This window comes from Mustelus asterias, chromosome 28 (genome assembly GCF_964213995.1).
Source record: "Mustelus asterias chromosome 28, sMusAst1.hap1.1, whole genome shotgun sequence".
NCBI lineage: Eukaryota > Metazoa > Chordata > Chondrichthyes > Carcharhiniformes > Triakidae > Mustelus > Mustelus asterias.
The window spans coordinates 11043754-11071660 of NC_135828.1; the positions used below are offsets into that span (position 1 = coordinate 11043754).

The window sequence follows — 27907 nt, forward strand, 5'->3', positions numbered from 1 at the left end:
ATTTAAACCGTGGTTACAACTGAACTTTGATAATGCTAGCCTTGCTTGTACATACACTGAGATTTCAGAAGAAGCTGAACTTCAAAAACTAAACCCAGCTGCAGCGCAATGCACTGACACAGCCTTTACCATGGTGGTCTGAGTTGAACTCTTGGGAAAGGTCATATGGAAAGCAGCTGAGAGGACTAGATTTTAGATCCTACGCCCCAGCTGCCTGGACTCCACAAGTATCTTGCCTATACCTGGCAGGGTGCCATCCTGTTGGGCATCAAGAGGAGCCAAAGCAATGGGTAACTTGGTTGGGGTCAGAAGAGAACTCCGGGAGAGAGGAGGCCAATAGTTGAATTATGAAGCCTGGAGTAGCAATGGATCAAATTATAATATAGTTCATTGCTGTTTGTGAGATCTTACTGTGGGTAAATTGGCTGTTAAAATTCTGTACGCGAGTGCCTAAAGAATAGTAATTCAGTGATTGTGAGCCCGTGAGGCACCTTGAGGTTCTGAAAGGTTTGACACAGATGCAAGTCCTTTCTTGTATCTTTCTGGCAGCTCAGCGACAACAATCCTTCAATAATGCTTTCATTCTCAGAGACAGCAGAGGGAAGGGCAGGTTCACACTGCCTGAGGGATATCTGGTGAATTCCTGATGTCAGCCAGACTGTCTGTGAATGTGACTGCACAAGGTGGGTCAAGAACAGTCTACACTGGCTGCTGATGGGCAGCCAATATCATTAAGTCTCTCTATAGACTCTACAAACAGACTTAAAGATGTTGGCCGCCCTTCAGCAGCCCCAAAAAGAAAGCAGGTTAACACTCCAAGTGTAGACCAGTTGGAACAAGAATCAGAAGCAACTAGAGTTCATCCAAAAATGGAAAATTCAGCAATACAAAAAGAGGGATTAACAAAAGGAATTAAAATTTGGTTGGCCAGGTTGTCGAGTCACTCCTGTCCTTTTGGTATCCACTGATCATAGAAAGCTTCAAAGTGTTTCTCCAGTTTTGATAAGAGAGTTTGCAGCCCAGAATATTAACTTGTCACTTCCTACCGCAGATATTGATGAATCTGCTGGATACTTATAGCTTATCCCTGAACTGTTGGTTCAGGGATAAGGGTGGAAAGGGTGGGGGGCGGAAGCAGAGGGGGCAATCCAATTTATTTTCAGTTAAACCCCAAAATGTAGTCATGAACCAACACACAGTTTGCTGCTGTGCTATTGTCGTGGAGTTAGGCGGTTGGGAGAAAGCACTGCACACAGAACAATCCATGTCCAAAAGGAGCAGGCCCTGGACAACATTCAGACCTGGTCTGACAAATGGCAAGTAACTTACACGCCGCACAAGTGCCAGGCAATGGCCATCTCCAACAAGAGAGAATGTAACCATCAGCCCTTGACATCACCATCACTGAATCTCCCAACATTCTGGGGCTTTTCATTGACCAGAAACTGAACTGGACTAGCCATATAAATACTACGGCTACAAGAGCAGGTCAGAGGCTAGGGGTGGGATTTCACAGCGTCGCTCATCCTGAAACCATAAAATCCCGCCCGAGATCAAAAGGCCTTCCCACGCTTCGCCCCTCGCCCGCTCCGATTCCCGTGACGGGTGGGCCGGTAAAATTCCAGCCGAGGAATCAATAATGTGAAAAGTAACTCACCTTCTGACCCCCCAAAGCCTGTCCACAATCTACGAGGCACAAGTCAGGAGTGTGATGGAATAATCGCCATTTGCCTGGATGAGTGCAGCTCCAACAACACTTTAGAAGCTCGACACCATTCAGGACAAGGCAGTCCACTTGATTGGCACACCATCCACAAACGTTTACTCCCTCCACCATCGATACATCGTCACAGCAATGCGTACCATCTACAAGATGCACTGCAGCAACTCACCAAGGTTCCACAAGTAGCATCTTTCAAACCCACAACCTCTACCATCTAGAAGGACAAGGATAGTAGACACGTGGGAACACCACGTGGGAAATTCCCCTCCAAGCCACTCACCACCCTGACTTGGAAATATAACACTGGAAATATAATTCCGGAACTCCCTCCCTAACAGCGCTGTGAGTCTACCTGACCACATCGACTGCAGCAGTTCAAGAAGGCAGCTCACCATTCCTTCAAGGGGCAATTAGGGATGGGCAATAAATGCTGGACTAGCCAGTGATGGCCAGCTCCCTGAAAAAATAAACACAAACCTCACAAAAAGGAAACAGAAGTCAAAATGGGAAGGAGATAGAGAAACGCTCCAGCAAATGTACGCACCAATCAGAGACAGTGGGCGGGACTTAATCTTTTGGAGCTTCTTGGCTTATTGTAAACAGGAATTTCTTCCAAAAATGAATTTACCAACTGGGTCAACAATCGTATAATCAGCAACTTAAACCTTTCTCCATCATTCTACAAAGACTTACAACCAATATTCTTTCACCGTTTATGAATTCAGAATCTTGAGGAGTTCGGATGATAATTTTTCGATTATGATATTTTGTGTTAACCTTTAAAATGAAAACTTCCTGTTTTAACTTGCCACAACTATCAGTTGTCACAGTGTCGTGCCCGAGCTTTGCATCTCTTCATTCCTCAGTCTGTACTGTTGACACAATCCTACTCAGTAATCAACTTTCCTTTCCTGTTTCCAAAATTGCTGATTGTTTCGTCATAAATAGCAGCAAGAACAGAATTTGAACTTTAAAATGGATACTGGGTTATCTCTGGACACCCTGGTTTAATTATGCCACCATCAGTCGATCATTTTTTAACCTGAATCTACACTTGGTCTATGCTTCCTGCCATCAACTCACAAGTGATTTACTGGCCGGCCACAAAGCTGGAGTCGATGGGAATGGCAAGGGGGGAATTCTCCAATGCTGGGAATCATGCTTAGCGCATTAAAAGTTTGTTGTGGTTATTGGCGGTCAATCATCATAGATGCCAGTGTTGTAGCTGTACTGGAACAACTTGGCTAGCGACGAGGCAAGTTCTGGAGCACAGTGGCTCGCACTGCTGCCTCACAGTGCCAGGCACTCGGGTTCAATTCCGGCCTCGGATGACTGTCTGTGTGGATTTTGCACATTCTCCCCGTGTCTCTGTGGGTTTCCACCAGGTGCTCCTGTTTCCTTTCGCAGTCCAAAGATGTGCGGGTTAGGTTGATTGACCATAGTAAAATTGCCTCTTCCGTGTCAGGGGGATTAGCAGGGTAAATAAGTGGGGCTGCAGGGATAGGGTCTGGGTGGATTGTGGTCAGTGCAGACTCGATGGGCCAAATGGCCTCCTTCCACACTGTAAGGGTTCTATGAACTTTACAGAGTCAGAGTTTTACAGCACAGAAAGAGGCCATTTGGCCCATTGTGTCTATGCCAACAAACACCTTTCTATTCTAATTCCGTTTTGCGGCACTTGGTCCATAGCCTCATCTAAATGCTTCTTAAATGAGTTCCAGCCTCTACTACCCTTTCAGATTGTGAGCTCCAGATTCCCACCACCCTCTGGGTGAAAAAGCTTCTCTACAATTTCCCTCTCAATCTCCAGCTCCTTATCTTAAATCCATGCCCCCTGGTCACTGACCCCTCCATTAAGGAGAAAAGTTCCTTCCTATCTACCCTTTCTATGTCCCTCATCATTTTGTACACTTTGATTAGGTTCCCTCCCCGCCCTTTCAGCCTTCTCTGCTCTATGGAAAATAAACCCAACCAGCCAGATTCTCTTCCTTTTACTTCTCCCTGCCTTTTCCGTCCTCCAATCCACCATGTTACACCATCACAACGGCCCATTTCAATTAGGACCCTCTGTGAAGAACTGCAGCTGGGAGCTCATATCCGAAAGAACAATGGATTGGGGAATTGTAATGTTGCTTATATTAACCAGCACAGTGGTCACGCGATAAGTTATTCCTCCATGGTTTGTTAATTTAGTTTATTTGGTGAACAAGAACAGCACAATAAGTTACCCTTCAACGAAACACAGGCAAGATAAAAACTGAGGACTCACGGCGGAATAACAAAGATGGTTTAACCTAATTCCAGCAAGATACAAGGGTAATAGGAAAAGCAGAACACATCAAGTTCACCACTCTCATGTCACTGTAGTCTTGCATCTTGCTGGAAATGGGCTCTTTTTTACCTTAAATCGATGTCCTCTGGTTCACAACCCTTCTGCCAATGGGAACAGTTTCCCTCTGTCCAATCTGGGCCCTCACGACATTGAGCACTTCGATCAAACCTCACCTCAACTGTCACTTTCCGAACCCATCCACACAACAAAGTCCCTGATTTCTGGAACCGTTCTCGAAAATCTTTTCTGCACCCTTTGCTTTTCTGAAGTGTTGTGGCCAGAATTGGACACAATACTTCAAACTGCAGCGTTTCAAGGAGGCAGCTCACCACCACCTTCTCAAGGCCAATAAATGCTGGCCAGCCAGCGACGCCCATGTCCCACGAATGAATTTAAAAAAACTGAGGCCAAATCGGTGTTTTAGAAAAGGTTCATCGTAACTTTCTTGCTTTTGGACTCTACGGCCGGGATTTTATGGCCTTGCTCGGGCGAGGCTCCCACCTGAGGCTAACGGAGAATTCCGTTCCGTGTGCCAATAAACTTCCGGCCTATGCCTCTATTTATAAAGCCCAGGAGATCACCTATGCCTTTTTAACCACTTCTCAATCTGCCCTGCCATGTTCAAATGTAATTGGTTTCTGAAAAAAATCTGCTGCAGTTCACTGAGTAATTTTACAAGCGTTCAGTAATGAATGGCGAGACTGGAGGCAGTTAACAATTGGAAGGACAACTGAAGGTCAGGCGCTGTGGATCAATAACTGGCAAACAGCACATCATCTTCCACTTTTCTTCTGCCCTGATAGCAGATGGTCTTCTGAACATCACAAGCGAACACAGTACTGGCGCTACACCTCAAAACCACCATGCATCAGAAAGCCATCACTACACGATCGACTAAACCAGAGAAAGCCACATCACAGACCCCCTTAAACCCAAACAAAATACAGGGACTGCTTGGCACACTGACATCCAATCAAGTCTGCTGATGGCAACGAGGGAACTTCCGGGACTGAGGTGTGCCCAAACAAGCTAAATTTTAAAACCCAAAATCACCTTAATCTGACTGGTTTGGCCCTCCTGCCAATCAACAGCAAGTGAGTGCATGCCGGGTTTGACAATTCCCAGACTAGTTGCTGGGATGGCAGGATTGTCATACGAGGAGAGGTTGGGTCGATCGTGCCTGTACTCACTGGAATTTAGAAAAATGAGAGCGGATCTCATCAAAATGTATAAATTTCTGACAGGACTGGACAGATGGATGCAGGGATGTTGTTTCACAACATGGTTGGGTGGATCTAGAACGAGGGGGGTCACAGTCTTAGGATAAGGGATAGACCATTTAGGGTTGAGATGAGGAGAAATCTCTTCACCCAGAGGGTGGCGAACCTGTGGAATTCTCTACCACAGAAAGTTGCAGAGGCTCAGTCACTAAACACACTTAGGAAGGAAATGGAGATATTTCCCGACTCTAAATATGTCAAAGGGTATGGGGAGAGCACGGGAGTGTGATGTTGAGATGGAGGATCAGCCATGATCATACTGAATGGCAGAGCAGGCTTGAAGAGTCAAATGGCCTACTCCTGCTCCTATTTCTATATCACCTCACTTGGACTGCAGCTAAATTGTTGCTACAAACTCAAAATACCCTCAATATAGTGTCTGCGTGGGTTTCCTCCGGGTGCTCCGGTTTCCTCCCACACTCCAAAGGTGTGCGGGTTAGGTGGATTGGCCATGATAAATTGACCCTTAGTGTCAGGGGGAGTGGCAGGGTAAATACATAGGATTATGGGGATGGGACCTGGGTGGGATTGTTGTAAGTGCAGGCTCGATGGGCTGAATGGCCTCCTTCTGCACTGCAGGGATTCTATGATTCCTGCCAATTGCCTTTCCTGAGATTTGCTCACAGGTAAGAGGAGGAAGTAGAGTTGCGGTTAATCCAGGATGTCTACAGCCTAGTGGTGTACAAAATTAAAATGTACTGGGATTTGAATATATATGACTTTTATCAAGTACTGAACATCCCACAGACCTGAATCACTGCCCACGAGCTTCTGTCACGGTCTGATCATTTTATTTCCTGCTCATGTTTTTCAACTTGGAAGTACGGCTGTGGCAGCTTCTCTCTCAGCTCCGTGCCCCTCACTGATATATGGTGCAGCGTCAGCTCACATGAGAGAGAAGACGCTCTCCCTGCCTCCTAACCGATTCAGTGATTTGCAACCCTTAAACCCGCAGTTTTGCAAGGGGTCAGCTAGATCTATTCTTTACTCTCTGGTGAGAAAAAATTCAAATCACATGGTAGAAATGAACCGTGACAAATGTGCGTTTGGTTTGCTTGAAAAGACTGCACTGTAGTTTGAAGTGAGGCTTCCTTAGACTGCAGATAAAAGAGCATCGGTTTGCTCATCTTTGCATGATATTCTAGAATACAATGCCTGAAAGGGCAGTGGAAGTAGATCCAACAGTAAGTTTTGAAAGGGTATTATGTATGTATGTATACATACTTAAAACGGAGAAAACTGCAGGCCTCTGGGGAAAGAGCAGGGAAGAGGGACTAAATGGCTACCTTACTTGAGAAAGGATATTCTGGAGGGGATGCAGAGGAGATTCACTAGGTTGATTCCGGAGTTGAGAGGATTGGCTTATGAGGAAAGACTGAATAGACTGGGAATATACTCATTGGAATTCAGAAGAATGAGGGGAGATCTGATAGAAACATATAAAATTATGAAGGGAATAGATAAGATAGAAGCAGGGAGGTTGTTTCCACTGGTGGGTGAGACCAAAACAAGGGGGCACAGCCTCAAAATAAGGGGGAGCAGATTTAGGACTTAGTTGGGGAGGAACTTCTTCACCCAAAGGTTATGAATCTGTGGAATTTCCTGCCCAGTGAAGCAGTTGAGGCTACCTCATTGAACGTTTTTAAGGCAAAGATAGATAGATTTTTGAACAGTAAAGGATTTAAGGGTCATGGTGAGCGGGCGGGTAAGTGGAGTTGAGTCCACGAAAAGATCAGCCATGATCTTATTGAATGGCGGAGCAGGGTCAAGGGGCCAAGTGGCCTACTCCTGCTCCTAGTTCTTATGTTCTTTTTCAAGAGCAGGCACAGACATGATGGGCTGAATGGCCCCTTCTGTAGAATTCCAAGTCTCCATTGCAGCCATTCAGCAACTCCAGCAACATTACTCAGTCTCCGTCCATCTCCCTTTCATTTTCTCCAATAATGTTCTTTCCCCACTAGATCAAACTGAGGCTGCAGACCACAGCATCACTACAGGAGAATAGGAGGGGGGGGGGGGGGGGGGGGTGGTTGGTGTTTGGACAATGTAAGATCTGGTTGGCAACAATATTAAAGCAAGACCTGGTACTTTGGGCTTCAAAACCAGCCCAGAGCATTCTTGGGTATTTTAAATGAAGGGTACAGGATCCAGTAATGAAGTATGAATCACAGGAATATCTACAGTCTTGTGGAGCTATGGTCTGCTTCCAAGGGGTGGTTTGCAGTTAAAAAAAGACCTTCCCTCATATCACACGTTTCATGACCACTGCATGTTTCAAAGTGTTTACAATCAATGAAGGTATTTTCTCAAGCGCAGAGGCTGTCTAATGTCAGAAGCACAACAGTCAATTTTGCAGACTGTGGGTTTTTTGCAGACTGTGTGGAGTCTGCACGTTCTCCCCGTGTGTTTCCTCCAGGTGCTCCGGTTTCCTCCCACAGTCCAAAGATGTGTGGGTTAGGTGCATTGGCCATGCTAAATTGCCCCTTAGTGTCCCGGGATACGTAGTTAGAGGGATTAGTGTGGTAAATATGTGGAGTTACGGGGATAGGGCCTGGATGGGATTGTGGTCGGTGCAGACGTGATGGGCTGAATGGCCTCCTTCTGCACTGCAGGTTTCTATGATCAGACAAAAAGCTCCCCCCAAACAGCAATGGGATAATGATCAGAAAATCTATACTTTTGTGATGTTTACTAAGTGATAAATATTGGCCAGGACACCGGGGATCACACCCCTGCTCCACTTCAAAATAGAGCCACTCACTTGCCTGTCCTCCCACCCACTCACTCATGCACCCACTCATACGCAATGCGCCTTTCACCCACCCATCCAAACACCCAACCTGCCACAGGCCCGTCCATCCAGCCCCCTGCTCACCCACCCTCCTGCCAGTCATTCACATCTCTGCCCACTAAATTGCCCATCCCACCATTGCCCCATCTACCCACCCGCCACTCAACTGTCTGCCCACTCACTCACTCACGCACCCATTCATTCATTTGCCCACTCACCTGCACACCGGCCTACGCACCCACAAGCTTGCCCACCCAATTGCTTGCCCACTCATTCCCGAGGAGGCAGATGGGGCCTCAATTTGATGTCTCATCCGAAAGAAAGCACCTGCGACAGTGCAGCACTCCCTCAGTACTGTACTGGAGTGTCAGCCTGGATTTTTATGCTTTAGCCCTGAAGCAGGCCTTGAATCCAGAACCTTGCAACTCAGAGAAGAGACACTAGCAGCTCAGCATTAATGTATTTTTTGTTAAGATGCCTGCATACACCACTATCCCTGATCACGATGGAAAATGTAACTCCCCCATCAGTCATGAATGAAAAAGATCTGATAGAAACAAAATGATGCTTGTAATGTTGGGCAGTTCATCCCCATTTCACAGTTAACAATGTCCACTTACTATTGAACAAGAATGACGATGAGAACAGCAGCAATTGCTCTCAAAAAGTAGGAATTTCTCCAGCACAATGCAACAAGTGGAAGCTGGTTACATAAGGCAAATTTATCTGAAAAATCAATGCCTGTTCCTCCAGAAGTGATTGAGGGGGGAGTTACCCAATCAACCAAGACCATGGCCAAAGACTTTGGTCATCAGCTTCCAGATGCATCAGATTGTGAACAGTATCTGGTGAGGTCCCATCAGGCCAACCCTTCATTACACTCTGCAGACTTTCCTTTGATATTTTTATCCCCCACACCTGCTCCTAGGTCAAAATTGGAAAAAAGTGAAACACCCAGTCCACATGAAAAAGGAACTTCCATTGAAACAATCTCCCAGGACATTGGAATCCCAGTGTACCTTCTACAAGATCAACTACAGCAACTCACTAAGGCTTTTCGGCTGGAACTTTCCAAAACTACAGTCTCGTAACACCAAGAGGAACAAGGGCGTGGGCAGCAGGTGGATGGGGACACCACTTACCTGCAAGGTCCCCTCCACCTCACACAGCACCTTGACTTTATAATACATCGCCATTTCTTCAGTTTTGATGGGTCAAAATCCTGAAACTCTCTACCTATTCGCACTGTGGGTGTAGCTACGCCACATGGACTGCAGCAGGTTCAAGAAGGCAGCTCAGCACCACCTCCTCAAGGGTAATGAGAGATGAACAATAAATGCTGGCCTTGCCAGAGACACCCACATTGCATGAACTAATTGATAAACAAAGCCATGGAAAAGATACAGCGCTCGTTTCACTAGGATGCTAACAGCTGGAAAAGGCATTGAGCTATATTCACTGAAATAGTCAAAGTGTATAGGAGAGCTAAACAAAGGTGCTCAATATTCTGAAAAGAGTGGAGAGGGTAAATAGATAAAAGTTATTTCCACTAGACAGTGAATCGATAACAAAGCATAAATTTAGGATTACCTTAGATGACAGCGTAAAAGTCAACCTTGAAGCCTCAGAAAATCCCGGCAAAGAATTAGACACTGAGCATCAAAGTGAAACGCCAGCATGGGTTTGGGTGGTCGCCATTTTGAAATGTCATCCAATGAAGAGAGTGGGCTTATTTGAAACTCCCTTCACAACACAGCCCATTTCACCCGCTTCTCCCTCACACCCAGTTATAAACTATCAGTAAATAAACTCTTGACTACTCTTCTGTGAGGATGGCTGCAAAGGGGGTCGATGTAAACACCAAAGAAATACAAAAATATTATTTCTGGGGAGAAATGGGTCGGTCACATTACACACCGGGAGAAATCTTCAAAGTAATCTTACCATGCTAAAAGTTAGCAGAATGTGGAATAAATTACCAATATTGACTTTAGAAGGCAAATTAATCACAGCAGTGAAGATAAGTACGAAATAGGTTGAGGAATGGGATTGGAGTAAGACAGATCCCTAAATAAAGCCAGCACCAATACAAGCACAATGGGCTGAATATTACAAAAGGCTGGAAAATAGCCAAACAAAATGAGAGTGGTGCAACATTTGACAGCATTGTAACAAACATGATCACCTCTTGCCTCCCCTCCCAGAGATGAATAAAACAACGCAGCGAATGACAGGTGAGACGGTTTCCCGCTCCTTAGCAACGCTGGTTCTTAACCAAAGGTGACTCTACGATGTGGGCCTCTTGCGTAGATTAGAGGAAATATGAAGCAAAATTATCTCACCTATTTCCCCCTGGGCGTCAGACTGGCTTCTGACTTGGAATGTAAAGCATCTCCACATCAATGTAAAGCATTACACAGGGTTATTGCCCGACTGACAGAATCTTCGAACACAATGTTTAAGCGCAAGATTAATATCACCACAACAGCCTTGCTCAACAGTTCTGCATGAAAGCACCATTCTAGATATATCACAATTACACTGATTTGAATGATCAGCTTTGATCTGTAAGGGGACTCGTAATTTCACCAAGGGACCACTTCTGTAGCATTGCCCTTCAGAAATCTAGTGCCTCCTCAAGATCAGTTGGCTAAAGCACCATTATGCCAATAGACCAAGGGCACATTAAGATGTATCCTGTGCTTCAATCTATTATCATGGCCTCTCAATTATATTATTACCGTAAGTCTATTTTAAGACAAACCTCAGTGCCATGGCTCCAACAATGAGGCCAACAGTCTTTGAAGCATTTTGAACTGTCTGCATCCTACATTGAGTAGTCATGTCAGTTACATTAGTGGCCAGAAAATAAAGCATTGTAAAATAAGATGTCAAAACTTCAGAAGGTTTGCAAGTAGACAGTCTCTGGAATGCCCCATCAAACCTTTTCTTCAACACCACTCACCCCACTCTCCTTTAAGACTTACCTTTAACCCCAGTTCCCAAACTCAGCCTATAAACCACCTTTAATCTTTTAGTTTTGCCGAGTTTGTTTCACCAAACTTCCAAAAAGTGTCTTGGGATTTATCTATGTCAAAGTTTCTGGACAAATGCAAATTGTCATTATTATAAATGGGAAGGTAGTATACCGAAATATGCCCAACACTGACGTGCCCCCCATTGGTAACCCACCTGCCTAGTACAAATCAAATTCATTGATGCCTCACAAATGTAGGTGGCCATTCAGCCCATCTTAATTCATACATCCAAGACAACCGCATAACGGTTGGCACGGTGTCACAGTGGGTTAGCACGGCTGCCTCACAATGCCAGGGACCTGGGTTCGATTCCTGGCTTGGGTCTGTGTGGAGTTCGCACGTTCTCCCCGTGTCTGCGTGGGTTTCCTCCAGGTGCTCCGGTTTCCTCCCACAGTCTGAAAGACGTGCTGGTTAGGTGCATTGACCCGAACAGGCGCCGGAGTGTGGCGACTCGAGGAATTTCACAGTAACTTCATTGCAATGTTAATGTAAACCTTACTTGTGACTAATAAATAAACTTTAACAAGCCCACCCCATTGCTGCATCTAACTCTTCCTTAATGTTCAAAGTTTCTGGATCTTACAAGATCCTGGAGTCTTCACCTCTCTCACCAAATCCATCCCAGTGTTAATCCCAGCCTAGACCACACCTAGAGTACTGTGAGCCGTGTGGGGCACCATACCTTCGGAATGGCTAAGATTAACCTTGGAGGCTGTGCAGTTTAGGCTTACGAAAATGACACCTGGATTCCCAAGGTAAAGTCAAAAGGAGAGATTACACAAGCTAGGATTATATACGCTGGAATTTATAGATTATGGGGTGATCTGATCAAAGTTTTCAATACATTCAAGGGAATAGATAGGGTGGATAGGGAGAAACTATTTCTGCTGATTTGTGCCATCTCGGACGACAGGGTCGCGTGCTAAAATTACAACTAGGCCTTTTGAATTGAGGAAACACTTTGCACAAAAGGTGGTCAAAATTTGGAAGTCTCTTCTGCAAAACAGCTATGATGTTAGATCATTTACTAACTTCAATCTAAGATTGATAAGAATGTTGTTATCCGAAGGTATTAACGGAGATGGGGCAAAGGCGGGCATATGGGCTTAGATCGCAGGTCACCCATCTCACTGAATGACAGAACATGCTTGAGGGGCTAAACGGCCTCCTCCTGTTCCCATCTTCCCCAGACATAATTCCTCAAATCACCTTTCAATAGTTTGTGAGCCCCTCTTCGTTATTTTGCTTCCACAGTTCAATTTAAAATACAATCCCCAAATTAACCTTCAGCAATTCTTTCACTACCGTATACACCTCTGTGAGGTCATCTCTCTGACACCTCCTTTCCAGGTTAAGTAGCCTAGGTCTCTCCAAGTCTTTTCTCATAACTCAAGCATTAACCTCCTGCCTCTTCACTACATTCCTCCAACACAACATTTCAATTCCACCCTCGTTTCTCAGCAAGCACAACTCAAGATGTGGTCTGGCCAGAATAACGCAGAGTTTAGTCATGCAGCCCTGAATGATTGCATACTCTTGCTCATCCTTCAGCCAAAGGCAGCAATACATTGTGCTGCTATTGAGCATCAATGGTGAGTGCCTGAACAGAGATGCCACTCAATCAAGTGTCGTCCCCAAACTCCCACCACCCCATTTTCTGGAGGCTGGAAACTTGATCGTGCGCAGTCAACTGAAGGCCCGACTAAGCAATAGTTAAAACCTACACACAGAGGTGTCAACACCAGAGTGGCAAGTGATATTTTCAGTCGCCTTGGTTGTGGGATCACATCTGGAGGGTTGTATCTCCTCCGACATAGGAATGAGAAGAACACATGTTCTGATTTCTCTCTGTTTCACTGGAGACAAGAGCAGAGCGTTCCATGGGACAGCTGGCCCAGCCACCGAGCGTACAACACCTGGAAAAATGTTCATCTCTTTCCTGTTGGTGAATGGCATTGAGATAACTGGACAGTTTCGATAGTTAATCACTCCTCCTTAACACAAAAGGATTTTAATTTCTCCTCTCTGGTCGCCTCTGATTCGAACTCTGGGCTACCAATCCACACTAGGCAGCACATTTCCCAGCTAATTCCTTGTCAGCACCCTTCAGATCCACTTTGAATATGCAACTGGAACTTTCTATTGTCTCACTGAATCACATTACCTCTCTTGTTCCAAACCTTCGCTGTTCTTGGTCACTTCTCTTCCTCCTTGACAAATTTCCTGTTTTGTTTCTTTCACTGCCCCCCCCCCCCCCCCCCCCCCGAATAACTGTCAGCTCCAGTTAATCCCTTCTTTAAATCCCACCCTCACCTCGCCCTATCCTCCGATGAACAATTCTCTCCCACATCCAGTCTCTTTCCGATGGGACTCTCACGCCTTCTTGTCCCTTCGACCGTAGGTGCTTTCCCCCCACTTCCTCTGCAACGCGAAACCAACCTGCTCTCACTTTAGGGAAGGAATCAGTTTCGAGGAGAGACCTGCTTCCTGATGGCGTTCAACTGACTCAGGGCGAGAAAGCTGACATATTTGGAGAAGCAGATCAGAGAGGAAGGAAGGAGATTGGGTTCAAAATTAATCATTACCAGATGCTTTGTGTGGGGGTGGGGGGGGGGGGGGGGGAAACCACAATTTTTTTTTTGAAAAGCCAGTGACATTTCTACCTTTGTTAACTGAGCTGGCCTCTCGCTTTCACAGCAGCCATTTGCAAATAGCTTTGTGCTCACATCACATGCAAGATACCAGAGAGTTCTCCAACACACAGGGGATTGACAATGGAGCGCTCCTCATTCCCAAGACTGGTCTGGGATGAACAATCTGACCCACTGGGAAGCATGGGCAACACAGGAACAACACGAGACCAACGAACCTTGTGGCAGCCTACAGACAACAATTATGCATAATGTTCAAGCCCACCATTAAAAGTCAGGTTCAAAATTCAATTTTCTTTGAGAGACTTATGAAGAAGGACTTGCATTTCTATCATAACCTTTCATTACCCCAGAACATCACAAAGTGCTTTTGTGGTCAATTAAGTACTTTTTGTGGTGTAGCCACTCCAGTGTAGGACAGCAAGTTCCCAGGAATTTGGAGGGGGGATCAAGATATTGAATTCGATGATCAGCCATGATCAAAATGAATGGCAGAGCAGGCTCGAGGGGCCGAATGGCCTCCTCCTGCTTCTAGCGTCTATGTAGGAAGGTGATCGTGATCAGACCATCTGCTTAATGATGCTTGTCGAAGGCTAACCATTGACTAGGACGCGAGGGAGAACTGCCCTTTCCTGTCCTATTAAGTTGAAGCCTTTTCCAATTCCATACACTGCAAGTGGACAATCCTCTATTGAAATCGAGGTAGACATGAGATAGAGGGAAACAACCATGAAACTGAATCCCAATTCATCCCCACCTTAGTCCAGATTAACATAACCATTCCAGTCCCAGGTGTAATAGAAAATCTGAATCTCAGAAGAGTGTTGAGACGAGGTCAGTGGAAAATTTCAAAACCGAGATAGGTCACCTTTTGATAGGCAGAAGTATTAAAGGTTACAGAACCAAGGTGGGTAGATGGGACAAAGGTACAGATCATCAATGGTCTAATTCAATAGTTGAACAGGCACAAGATTGGCTACTCCTATTCTCATGAGTCTGATAAGGAGCTTGATGTTTTTAAGTCCATACCAAACACATCAAACAGGATCCCAGTATGATGATAGTGTTGGGACATCTGGGTTACTCTGACCTGGGTGTGTTGTTTGAACCTATACTAAGTACACAATGTTATGGAAAAAGAGACAAGCCTAATCCAAATCTCCATTTCAACTGGCAGCCTTGCATGGTCACACACATTGTGGGTCAGTACAACTTAAGCAGAATATAGGACTCGTCCAAGTCAGTTCCTATGCTGGGAAGACAATAAAGAACCTGTCTGGCACACCTTCTGAAGCTATTCCCAACCTGTGTGCACCAACCCGACAGAAAACTGAGGACAACAGATTGCAATTTGTACAGATTTTAGGACCATGGGAAAAGGCACGGCAAGTGGGATGATTTGGTTATCTCTTTCGAAGAGCTGGCACAGGTACATTGGGCCGAATGGCCGCCGTCTGTCCATTCAAGCCTGGACAAACAAACATTTTTTAAAAATCGCAAAGCTGTTCCCGTTTCTTTCCTGTCCTCCTCAAAGAGGGACTCATGCTGCATTCCACAAGGACCTGCTGATATCCCGCCCAAGCAATCGCTCATCCAAACGGGAAAATCCAGGCAGTCAAGACAAGTGCCACTTGTAAAATTAAAAAGACCTGATCTCAAATTATGCTATCCCAAGTGACAAAACGAATGCACATCGGGACATTCCTTATGAGTTCAGCTTGTCAGTTTTCTCCGAGTACAGAAATAGTCTTTGAGATACAAAGGTCTCTGATGACAGCTCAAATATTCACTGGCTGGGTTCATGACATATGCTTACATTTAGTGACACCCACGCCACTGCCTCACACAGTCACCTGCTAACCTAATAGCAAACCTGCTGGCCTCAGTGTGCCCGATAAAAGAGGACTTTGAAAGTAGTGACAGGCTGCGTGAGATCGGGTGTTAATTCTATTGGTCATCATGCATTATTAAAGCAGCCCCAATCCACATGCAATCCGACACCATCATATTCTATTAAAATTACATTTGACACCTTTCGCCATTATGCAACAGAGGTAATTTTATAAAATGGAGAGAAGGCAAACTTGGATAAAACTGCCTTTTCCCCCTTTTAACGCCATTTTATATGGCATTCATTTACAGATTACAGGTTACAGTCACTGTCCCTGCTTAACAATGACATCAGCTTAACTTGGAACATCCTTTTGTTCATCGCCCCGCACTTTGCTGTCTGCTGCATTCTGAGCTGGTTCCTCTTTTGTTTGACTCCCTGCCCCCATCCTGGCTGCATACATGGTCTCCTAGCAAGCCACAGATTTGCACCGGCTGCCCCCTCTTACTTCTGCTTGAGTGTGATCATCTTCACACACAGTTTGTCCAGCCCAGCTGCGCAAACACACGAAGCACACGACAAGTTCAGCCTCATTCCCCACAGGCCCCCACTCTCTCCCCCCGCCCCCCTCACTAAATCCCTCGAGAACCCTGAATTGTTAAGTTCATTGAATCCTACAGTGCAGGAGGAGGCCATTCGACCCATCAAGTCTGCCTGCACCAACCACAATCCCATCCAGGCCCTATCCCCATAACTTCAAGCATTTACCCCAGCTAGTCCCCCTGACACTAAGGAGCAATTTAGCATGGCCAATCCACCCAGCCTACACATCTTTGGACTGTGGGAGGAAACCAGAGTACCCGGGAGGAATCCCACGCAGACACGGGGAGAATGTGCAGACTCCGCACAGACAGTGACCCAAGCCGGGAATCGAACCCGGGACCCTGTCGCTGTGAGGCAGCAGTGCTAACCACTGTGCCACCCTGCCGCTGCGACCCTCGTCCAAAAAGGAATCTGGGAAAAGTTCCTTCTGTACCACATTCCTTTTAATTAGCTGCCAAATGAGGGGAGGTAGCCCCACCCCCCCCCCCACCCCCCCCCCCCCACCCCACCTCCCGCTCTCCATTGGTTCACCTCAGCACAGTTCTCAGAATCATTAAACCCATACAAACAACACTTCACCCACAGAAGGTCTGTGAAAGGTGGCCGCAACCTCAAAATGTCCCCTCAAAATCGGGCAGTAACTATGAGAGCCCCACATCCTAGTGTCATGATGAAAGAACACCTACATTTGGTCAATAATAATTACCCCAAGGAGGTAAAGGTTTCAGGATATCCAGCAACTCCCTCACTATTTCTATCACTCACCTCCCAACCCAGGGGATGGGGGAGGTCACAGAGCATCACCTGGAACAACTGCTCCCGACAAGAGGAAAAGCTACAATTATTAAAATCCATTTGTCACATACAAAGCCATTACTCGGTGGATTAAATTCAGGGGTTAGTTAGGCTTCTTGCATCCAATTGTGACCAAAGTTCATACCAACAGTTCAGGGGTAACAAAAAGCCAATTCAAGAAAAAGTCCATACCCAGAGTTGTCCTTATTGGTGAGAAATTCTTTACTCATAGAAGGAGACTGGCACTGGATGAGTGATGTTGCAAGGAGTCATTTTTCAAAGTGACGGTGCCATTTTGTTAGCTGGTTTCTCACTATGCTTGGTCTGCACTGCGCACCAAAGATCAAGGCAATTTGATAGCTGTGAAATGGGGACAGGCCCAGTGAATCATTCCAAGTGTGAGGAGGGACCACGTGCAATGAAGATTTGGCCGAAATATCTATGTGCATTGCCACCGAGCATGACAAGGCAGAGAATTACTTAAAATTACCAGCACAGAACTGGCTTTTGCCAGTGATTTCTGCTGCACAGGAGCTTCCTTACACCATACGTCATCTCACAGTATCAACACATCCTTTGATTCCTTTCTCTGGCATGTACTTACTTAACTATCCCTTAAATGCATCAATGGGCTTGCTGTGAGATGAATGACTAATGCACACACAATCACACCCCCATTGCATCAGGCAAGAGTAGTTCCTCCCACTGGCAGCCAAGCCACCACCCACGTTCAGCAAAACGCTTCCCTCTGAACGAGATTCCAGGTATCAAAGCCATTACCTAGGACTGATTCACCCCTTGAGGATGACCATCTGGTATTGCGTCTCACCACCACTTTCTCAAAGCAATGAGAGGGGTGGACAATAAGTGCTGACGTTGCTGGCAATTCACACATCCCAGAGGGGCGGCACGGTGGCACAGTGGTTAGCACTGCCGCCTCACAGGGCCAGGGACCCGGGTTCAATTCCCGACTTGGGTCACTGCCTGTGTGGAGTTTTCACATCCTCCCTGTGTCTGCGTGGGTTTGCTCCGGGTGCTCCGGTTTCCTCCCACAGTCCAAAGATGTGAGGGTGAGGTGGATTGACCATAGTAAATTGCCCCTTAATGTCAGGGAGACTAGCAGGGTAAATACGTGGGGCTACGGGGATAAGGGCTGGGTAGGGTTGTGGTCGGTGCAGACCCAATTGCCCGGATGGCCTCCTTCTGCACTGTAGGGATTCTATGATGATTCTATGATCCCATGAACAAATGCATGAAAAATAACCCTCAGGACATGGTTTCATTCAAAAAGAGACAAGGACTAACTTCAATTACAAAGATGTGCCATTGCTAAACTGAAACCCAACAAGACTGTCCAACATAATGGTGGTTACAGTGTCCATACATTAGCCCCACAAGCTACTGCCAACAACTGCCAGCAGATTCGAGGAACCATTTGCAGTTATTGATCCTATCTCTTCCAATGTGCCGTGGATATTACAACCACTTCATTAAAAGGAAGACCTTTCCCTGGCCATAAACAAGCAACAGATGACTCACAAGAGTTAGAAACCGCTGGCTGGTCAGAAGGTCTAACTGAGGCTTTCTCCACTGAGTTGCACAATACTTGATGATTTTCAACGCAGCTCCAAGTTGAGCGATAAGTCTGCTCATTCGTTGACTGAGTTTTTTTGTGGCTAAATCACCACTGGGGTCAGTGCACTGTACTAATATTTAGCAGAAGCATAAAGCAAGACTTCCTCTTTCCAAGGGCAGGGTGTATTGCATTCTTTAATGAAGTGGATATCAAAATCCACTTCTTCAAAACAAATGTAGAATGTTAAAGGCACATTGCAGACCTCTTTTTGACACTTTCCAGCCTTTTAAAAGCTAAAGAAACTCCTCGACCACTGTCAGGATATCTGATTTACTTGATAATTTGTATTTTGCTGTGAAAGAGCTTCCAGTTTTATAACATCTTTCACAATCGTAGGATAATTGAAAGTGGCTCACAACTAATGAAGTACTTTTGAAGTGTAGTCACTGTTGTAAGGGAGGAAATGTTACTTACTGAAGGAACAGATAACCAGAAACCAACTTAGTGGCAAGGATTCTATTTTTAAACAACGCTAATTTAAAAAAAAATACTTCTTTCACCAACACAGGGCTTGCCGCTCTCAAAGGAAAAGCTGAGAGGGTGAAGAATTGGAACAAGAAGCATCTTCCTTCTTTGTGCCCAATACCAGCTACCCTCTTCATCGGTTTGTGTGGCTCGTACAGGGAAGAAGCTCCCATCACATCACATCCTTGTAATGTGCCCTACACTAATCAGGACAAGCCACTGCTCTGTGTTTCCCATATTCTCTGCTCTTTACACTGTGACTGGCTGAGGAATTAGGGCACTTGTATCACAGATAAATGGACTTCACTCCAACGTAGGTTAGAATTGCACAGGCTGCTGTCCAGTATGATGAGATTTAAGAGTTACAAAAATAATATTGTACTTCTCGTCTGATATAGAGCTAACCCAGTGCTTCTTAAGTTCATAAGATATAGGAGCAGTATTAGGCCATGCGGCCCAGCGACTCCGCTCCGCCATTCGATCATGGCTGATATGCTCCTCATTCCCCATTTTCCTGCCTTCTCCCCATAACCCTTCAGCCCATTACCAATTAAAAATCTGTCCAACTCCTCTCTAAATTTACTCACTGTCCCAGCACCCACCGCACTTTGGGGTAGCGAATTCCACAGATTCACAACCCTTTGGGAGAAGTAGTTTCTCCTCAACTCTGTTTTAAATTTGCTGCCCCTTATCCTAAGTCTATAACCTCTCGTCCTAGAATGCCCCACAAGAGGAAGCATCCGCTCCACGTCTACTTTATCCATACCTTTTATCATCTTGTATACCTCAATTCGATCTCCCCTCATTTTTCTAAATTCCATAGAGTATCGGCCTAAACTGTTCAATCTCTCTTCATACGACAAACCCCTCATCTCTGGAATCAATCTAGTGAACCTCCTCTGAACTGCTTACAATGCCACAACATCCTTACTCAAATACGGGGACCAAAACTGTGTACAATACTCCAGGTGCGGCCTCACTAATGCCTTGTATAAAGAGTGGCATAGTATCAGTGCTATCAAAACTTAACAATTAGATGCAGACTTCCTTTATTATTTCTGAATAATATGCTTCAGCCAGCCCTGACCCCAGAAGAAAACCTCTTATGAAAAGGGTACCCAGCAAGCACATTACGAATGGAGTCTGATTAGAAGCCCAGAGCCTGTTGTACTGCCACAGCTCGATAATGCATATCATTCAGCTTCATCTGTACAAGCAGAGAGCAAGTTCGCCAGTTGGGGGGGTATCAAGTTTTGACCCTGATGCTTTGAGGCAAACTTTGGCAATCAGGTTATTCCCAGACTCAAGGCCATGGGGCTGAATTTTACAACAGCAAATTTCACCCCCCCCCACCCTCTGTGTGAGGACAAAATAGGGCATGACGGTGTTAGATTGGCAATACAAAATAATCATGTCAAGTCGGAAATTACAGAAGGCAAACAGGCAGCTGCTCGTCAACCATTCTGAAATGACTAATCAACAAGTGACTGGGTTCATTGAAACACAGAAAATAGGTGCAGGAGTAGGCCATTCAGCCCTTCGAGCCGAGCCTGCACCACCATTCAATATGATCATGGCTGGTCATGCACTCTCAGTATCCCACTCCCACTTTCTCTCCATACCCCTTTGATCTCTTTAACCACAAGGGCCACATCCAGCTCCCTCTTGAAAATACCTAACTAACTGGCCCCAACAGCTTTCTGTGGTCGAGAATTCCACAGGTTCACAACTCCCTGAGTCAAGAATTCCTTCCTCATCTCAGTCCTGAATGGCTTACCCCTTATTCTTAGACTGTGACCCCTAGTTCTCGACTTCCCCAACATCAGTTACATTCTTCCCACATCCCATCAGGATTTTATATGTTTCTACACAATCCCCTCTTATTCTCCTAAATTCATCATTGACCCAATCCTTCACAATTTTTCACTGCCCACTCTATTTTTTTTGGGCATCAAGCAAGGTGGCACAGGGCAAAAGAAAAGGCCTGTCTACGGGGCAAGGCCGAAATGTAGCAACAGATTCTGCTGGTGAAGGTGGCAGTTTGGCATGTTTTTGAAACTCATTTTGTTTTAGCTTTTTGGAGCCTGTTGTAAGAAATAAAGATTGAGAAAGCAGGGGGCCCTTATATTAGCAGCCTTCCAGTTAACAGCGTCAAACCTTTGTTGCACGAAGCCCCGGCCTCGACTCCTGATTGGGTGCAGAACCCCAATTCGTACTGGCTATTGGCCACTTTCCAACTGGACAGCCACTAATTGGTCATCTGATCCTTGATTGGACGAGCTGAGGAGATGGGGATTGGAGTGAGCAGAGCTACTGTTCCGCCTCCCTCGCCCTGCTGGAATTCGCAAACTGCAGCCCCAGGGCAGCCATCTTTTATGAACTCAATGGCCCAAGATCAAAAGGTTAAAGTTCATTCTATAGGGCAAACTGCAGAACAAACCTGGTTAAACAAATGCAGTCTTCGCAAATACGCACAAAGATTTGTCCTGTACTCAACTGCACAAAGTTTTCCAGCACTTCACATAACCATAAAATCCCCACAGTGCAGAAGGAAGCCATTTGGCCCATTCAGCCTGCACTGAAAACAATCCCACCCAGAGCCTATCCCCATAACCCCATGTATTTACCCTGCTAGACTCCCTGACGCTGAGGGTCAATTTATCATGGCCAATGTACCTAACCTGCACATCTTTGGACTGTGGGAGGAAAGCAGAACACCTGGAGGAAACCCATGTAGACACGGGGAGAACGTCCAAACACCACACAGACAGTAACCCAAGCCAGGAATTGAACCCAGGTCAAACTGCTGTGAGGCACCAGTGCTAACCACTGTGCCAAAATGCCACCCACTATTTTATGAATCATTTTATGCTGCCATTTTTTCATCAGCCATTTTACACACAGCAGGGCCCTAATCACAACAGTGTGCAATTAAGGAGCAGTTAGTCTGTTCTGGTGGTGCTGGCTGAGGGAGGAGTGTTATCAAGAGTCCTGTGTCTCATAACTACGAGATCAGTGGGATCTCCAATTTCCACTCAATCTGACATACCAGGCCTTAGCTTCATGTCCATCTGAAGGACAGTATGTCTTGACAATGCAGCACTCCCTCACTACAGCTTTTGGGTCAGATGAAACAGTGTACTCGCATCTTGATGTGATGGCCTAGTGGTATTATCGCTAGACTATTAATCCAGAAACTCAGCTAATGTTCTGGGGACCCGGGTTCGAATCCCGCCACGGCAGATGGTGGAATTTGAATTCAGTAAAAAATATTAAGAATTAAGTAGAATCGGTAGAATAAAGAATCTACTGACGACCATGAAACCATTGTCAATTGGCAGAAAAACCTCATCTGGTTCACTAATGTCCTTTAGTGAAGGAAATCTGCCGTCCTTACCTGGTCTGGCCTACATGTGACTCCAGAACCATCGCGATATGTTTGACTCTCAACTGCCTTCAGGCAACTAGGGATGGGCAATAAATGCTGGCCAGCCAGCGACGCCCATGTCCCACAAATGAATAAAAACAAAGCTGACTTTAAATCCAAGTGGGCTCCAAACGACTGGGCCCCGCTAACTGCCTTCAATCACCCCCACCTTCCAGACTGTCAATTCAGTGTAGAAATTTCCAATTAACAGCAATGGTTTTCGGATAGTTTTCTTGTTACTGTATTACACAGACTGTAAGCCATGTTGCAGAATGACTCCCCTTCCCCTCTCCCATTGCCAAAACAAAAGTCCTATTTTGTTGGTTTTGACGTGAATTTGGCTTATGACAAAGGTCTCTGTTTATTTTCAAGAGATTTGCTTTAGTCCACAAGTCTTCAAAATATTTCATGTGCTCCACAGGCCTGACCCACTTTTCAGAGAGACAGAATTCAGCAGAGATAAAAGGAGAGAGATAATCGAGAACGGATTAACATGGAAACCATTGTACTCATGGATTGTTTTCAGATAGCAAACAGACTGAGCGTAGATGATTTTAACCTTCCCTCTATCAGGTCCAGCAGCCCGATTTCCCTTCACTCTAATGCTAGATCCACAAACCCTCAGGAAAGTCTGCAATGCCATTCCCAACAAAGGAAACAATTTCCAAAATCCAGCCCCGACCTTAATGTCCATCTCCACTGATCTTCCAGCTCAGCTCCCCCCTCACCCCCCACCCTACCTCCAACTCGTTGGACTCTGGACCAGGTAGCCCCACACTGCAACAACACCACCTTCCCCTTCACCATGTGTTAAGACAAAGTGCCTCCAGTTCCTAAATGCCACCATCTTGGCAACAGGACCCCTGGACTCCTTTCATTGTGTTGGTTAATAAATTAACTACTTTACAATTTGAGAGATGGCAATTAACTAATGCATGTGCAAGGTTCAAAAAACAGTGAAGAAAAGAGGGGGAAAATGGAGTAAAATCAGCCATGGCTCAGCTGTTAGCACTCTCGTCTCTGATTCAGCAGGTCTCACTCTAGGGCTTGAGCACAAGGCTAGCTCTCCAGTGCAGTACCAAAGGGGGGGGGGGGGGGCTACATGTTGAAAGCACTATCCTTTGGATGAGACATTAAAGTGAGGCCAAATTGGCTTTAAAGCTAAATCAAGCCGAAAATTGGTGTGATTCCACTCAAATCACTCTGTGAAAGCCTTACTTGTGGTTCTGACGCCACTCATGAGATTGCTATTAAACACTCCTCCCAACAAAACTATGCCAGTGTACTGATTTCTTGCTTTGTCCCCTTTCCACTCACTGCAAAGTACAAGAAGGCACAACAACTTGCATTTATATAGTGCCTTTAACATAGTGCAGCATAGCCCTAGGGCACTATCAAACAAGATGTGACATCAAGCCACAGAAAGTGATACCATTAGGACAGGTGATCAAAAGGGCTAACAGCTAGGCTCTAAGAAGGGAAGTCATTGATATTGGAAAGGTAGAGAGTTGAAAGGTTTAGGGAGGAAATCCAAGCTCTTAGAGCCTTGGCAGCTGAAAGCAGAGCTGCCAATGGCAGAGTGTCTAAAATAGTGGATGCATACGAGGTCGGAATTGGAGGAGTGGGAGGAGATCTCTGAAGGCTGGGGAAGGTTGCAGATAAAGGAAAGAGTGGAGCAAAGGAGGGCTTGACAACAAGGATGAGGATTTTAAAAATGAGGCCTTGCTGGACTGGGAGACGACATGGGTCAATGAGTACAAGGGTGATGGGTGACACAATAATGCCAAGGCGCAATGCGTCACCAATCTGAACCTGGAATTTTCCGGAATCTCACAAAGACCTGAGGCACTTTTATTTTACAGGAGTAAAGCCAAAGAGATGCTTGCGGCCCGCATCCTAAGGTGTAACTGCCCCCCCTGCTCAGAACATCCATCACAGATGCAAAGCAAACCGAGTTGCCTCCAGTGTATTCAGGTTAACGGAGCTGGTTTCATAAAAGTAATCGCAAGCAACCAATTGTCAGCGTTGCCAAGGAAACAATATCAGCAATACAGTCTCCGTGGTCCACAGAGGTGCTCGGCACAAAGGACACCCAATGCAAAGATAGATCCAATTTTCTCCCCATTTCTTCTGAAAGCTCTCTGCTACCAGACAAGGTTTCATGGGCATCAGTGATGCCTCCACCAAGTGAGGCATAACACTTTCTGTTGGCCAGCTCTTAGACCCAATCCTGCATTCCCTTTTGGCTCAGTGGGTAGCACTCCCACCTCTGGGTCAGAAGGTTTTGGGTTCAAGTCCCCACTCCAGACACTTGAGCGCAGGAGATCTAAGCTGACACACCGGCGCAGCAATGTCCGAAGTGACATCATTTAGAAGAGATGTCAAACTGAAGCCCTGTCTGCCTTCTCTGTCCCTGGCATTATTTCAAATGGAGCATTCTCATCGGTATCCTGTCCACTGCTCATCCCTCAGTTATTAAGAAACAGATCATCTGGCCATGATCTCATTGCTGCTTGTGGGAGCCTGCTGAGTGCAAATTGGTTGCCATATTTTAGTGTCCTTATCTGAAAAAGGATGTCCTTGCTATCATTGGTGTGCAGCAAAGGTATACCAGGCTGAGTCCTGGGATAGCAGGGTCTGTCATATGAGGAGAGACTAAGTTGCTTAGGATTGTATTCATTGGAATTTAGAAGAGTGAGAGGGGATCTCATAGAAACTTATAACTCTAACAGGGTTAGACAGGGTAGATTCAGAAAGAATGTTCCTGATGGTGGGGGAGTCCAGAACTAGGGGTCATAGTTTGAGGATACCTTTTAGAACTGAGGTGAGGAGAAATTTCTTCACCCAGAGGGTGGCAAATGTGTGGGATTCACCATCACAGAAAGTAGTTGAGGCCAAATCGTTGTCTGATTTCATAGAATCATAGAATCCCTACAATGCAGAAGGATGCCATTCGGCCCATCGAGTCTGCACTGACCACAATCCAACCCAGGCCCTATTCCTGTAACCCCATATATTTACCCTAGCTAATCCCTCTGACACTGGAGTCAACTTAGCATGGCCAATCAACCTAACACACACATCTTTGGACTGTGGGAGGAAACCGGACCACCCGGAGGAAACCCACACAGACACGGGGAGAACGTGCAGATCCCGCACAGACAGTGACCCAAGGCTGGAATCGAACCTGGGTCCCTGGCGCTGTGAGGAAGCAGTGCTAACCACTGTGCCGCCCAGATAAGTTTCTTCAAGAAGAAATTAGATATAGCTCTTGGGGCTAAAGGGATCAAGGGATATAGGGGAGGGGGAAGGCGAGATCAGGATATTGATTTTAATGATCAGCCACGATCAAAATTAATAGCGGAGCAGGCTTGAAGGGCCGAATGGCCTCCTCCTGCTTCTAATTTCTATGTTTCCTAACTTAAAACAGTGACTACACTTCAAAAGTACTTAATTGGCTGTAAAATGCTTTGGGACATCCTGAGGTACAATATAAATGCCAGACTTTCTTTCCAATCAAGAGTTTCTGAAGTCAATTGGAGCACACTTTTGGTAGAGAGACTGTATTGTAGCTCAGGCATGGGATACAGTGAACACCCAATGATTTGTTCCACGGATTGGCAGTGACATTTTGGCCTGTGCTCAGAGGAGTCACATGGTAGTGTGACAATAGTGGCATGCCCGACAAATGGCAGCTCCAAATTGGAGTGCTGCCACCAAAGTGCCAGGACACTTACCAGTTCTAGGAAATATAGCTAAGGTAGCCTTCGTAGTTATGGTGCTGGGCAAACAACCCAAAAGGTCACCACTTCAATTCCCACCACGTCAACATGTCAAGATGAACTCAATAAATCTGGTCACTTGTGGGCTGATACCAATAAAAAACCCATAGAAGCTGCCAACTGCTTAACTAATGCCCTCCAGCTAAAGGAGTCTGTTACTCATAGAGCTGTACAGCACAGAAGATGGGAATCAGGCCCATTATGCCAGTACTAGCTCTTTGAAAGAGCTATTTGAAATAACCCCACTGAAATAAACCTGATCCTTTCACGTAGGCCTTGGAAATTTTTTCCTTTTTGCCTTAAAGAAACTGTTTATCCAATTTCCTCTTGAAGGTTACAACTGGCTCTGCTTTCTAGCTCGTAACAACTAACTGTGCAAGCCGGGGTTCCCAGACTCGCTTGCATGTGGCCCTTGTCCGCACAATACACTTGATTCTTCAAATACTACAACACAGCTTAGCGAGTCCTTCAGTTGAACAATCTCAAAAGTCAGCCACTACCATCTGAGGACACCTAGGAATAGAAGCTAAATGGAATCTGCATCAGCACTGTGCACTTTGTGAGAACTTATTTCAATTTCAATAAAATTGAGCAAAGGACAATCTGTCTTAAGATTCAAGGAAGTTTATTATGAGGTGATGGAAGCCAATGTTCAATATGAAGATGCAAAGCTCAAAGGGAAGCACTTACCACAATTAAAAATGCTAAATAGCTAATACAAAGCAGAAACGAAGAGTACCAATGAGAAACACCATGTTTGTTCTAAACACCAACACTCCGGCATCTCAACTCAATTCAAAATCTCAATGACAAGGAACTTGGTTAGCAAGTCTCAACATACATTGGGCCCAAAGGTTTAAGCTCGAACTCGGGACATTGCACATGATCTGCATCTCTTCCGAGGTTGAGCAGAAATGCTATTGGCCCAGCGGAGCTCCCATGCATCAGGGCACATTCATAGAAACATAGAAGATAGGAGCAGGAGGAGGCTATTCGGCCCTTCGAGCCTGCTTCGCCATTCATCACAATCATGGCTGATCGTCCAACTCAGTAACCTAATCCTGCTTTCTCCCTATAAACCTTTGATCCCATTTGCCCTGCATGGATTTGCGCAGGCCTGAAACCAAACCAGCCAAACTACCCTGTGGATCAAAAGGCCCTCAAGTTTGGCAAGGCCTCTCCAGTAACCTTGGACAAAAAACCTCTACAAAATGTCACTTGATCCTTTTCAGGTGCTGAGAGACCTGCCATGCCATTTCTGACATTTACCATGTTCCTCACACCATTCATTAGTCACAACCTGTCAACCCACCCTCGGGGCTCTCAGTGAGTGAGAGTAACTTGAATTTGCCATGTGGGGCAACACTCAGGATTCCAGCTTCCAACGCGTCCAATAACCACGTGTCGACAAGGGATGCTTACACTCGAAAAGTGCTTCTTACCCCAATGGCGGCTCCTGAATGGATGTCTCACCGGCAGTGGAGACACCTTCCTGGACCTTGCGAGCTGCCTTTTTTTGTTATCTGGTAGGGACTGAAACCAGCTTGGGATTT

General features: G+C 45.8%; 1 protein-coding gene across 29 annotated transcripts in view; it reads right to left on the minus strand.

Moving 5' to 3' along the window:
- zmiz1a (zinc finger, MIZ-type containing 1a) overlaps window positions 1-27907 on the minus strand; it is a 393531-nt gene that overhangs the window by 65262 nt on the left and 300362 nt on the right. Inside the window, exon 1 of one of the 29 annotated variants that reach the window (XM_078199414.1) lies at window positions 18584-18727. The exons of 26 other annotated variants lie outside the window; for them this stretch is intronic. The gene's annotated coding sequence lies outside the window, so the exon portion shown is untranslated. Of the gene's footprint in view, window positions 1-17236; window positions 17453-18583; window positions 18728-27907 lie in introns of those variants that run through there. 2 more of the 29 variants (XM_078199415.1, XM_078199424.1) reach the window with 2 other exon arrangements.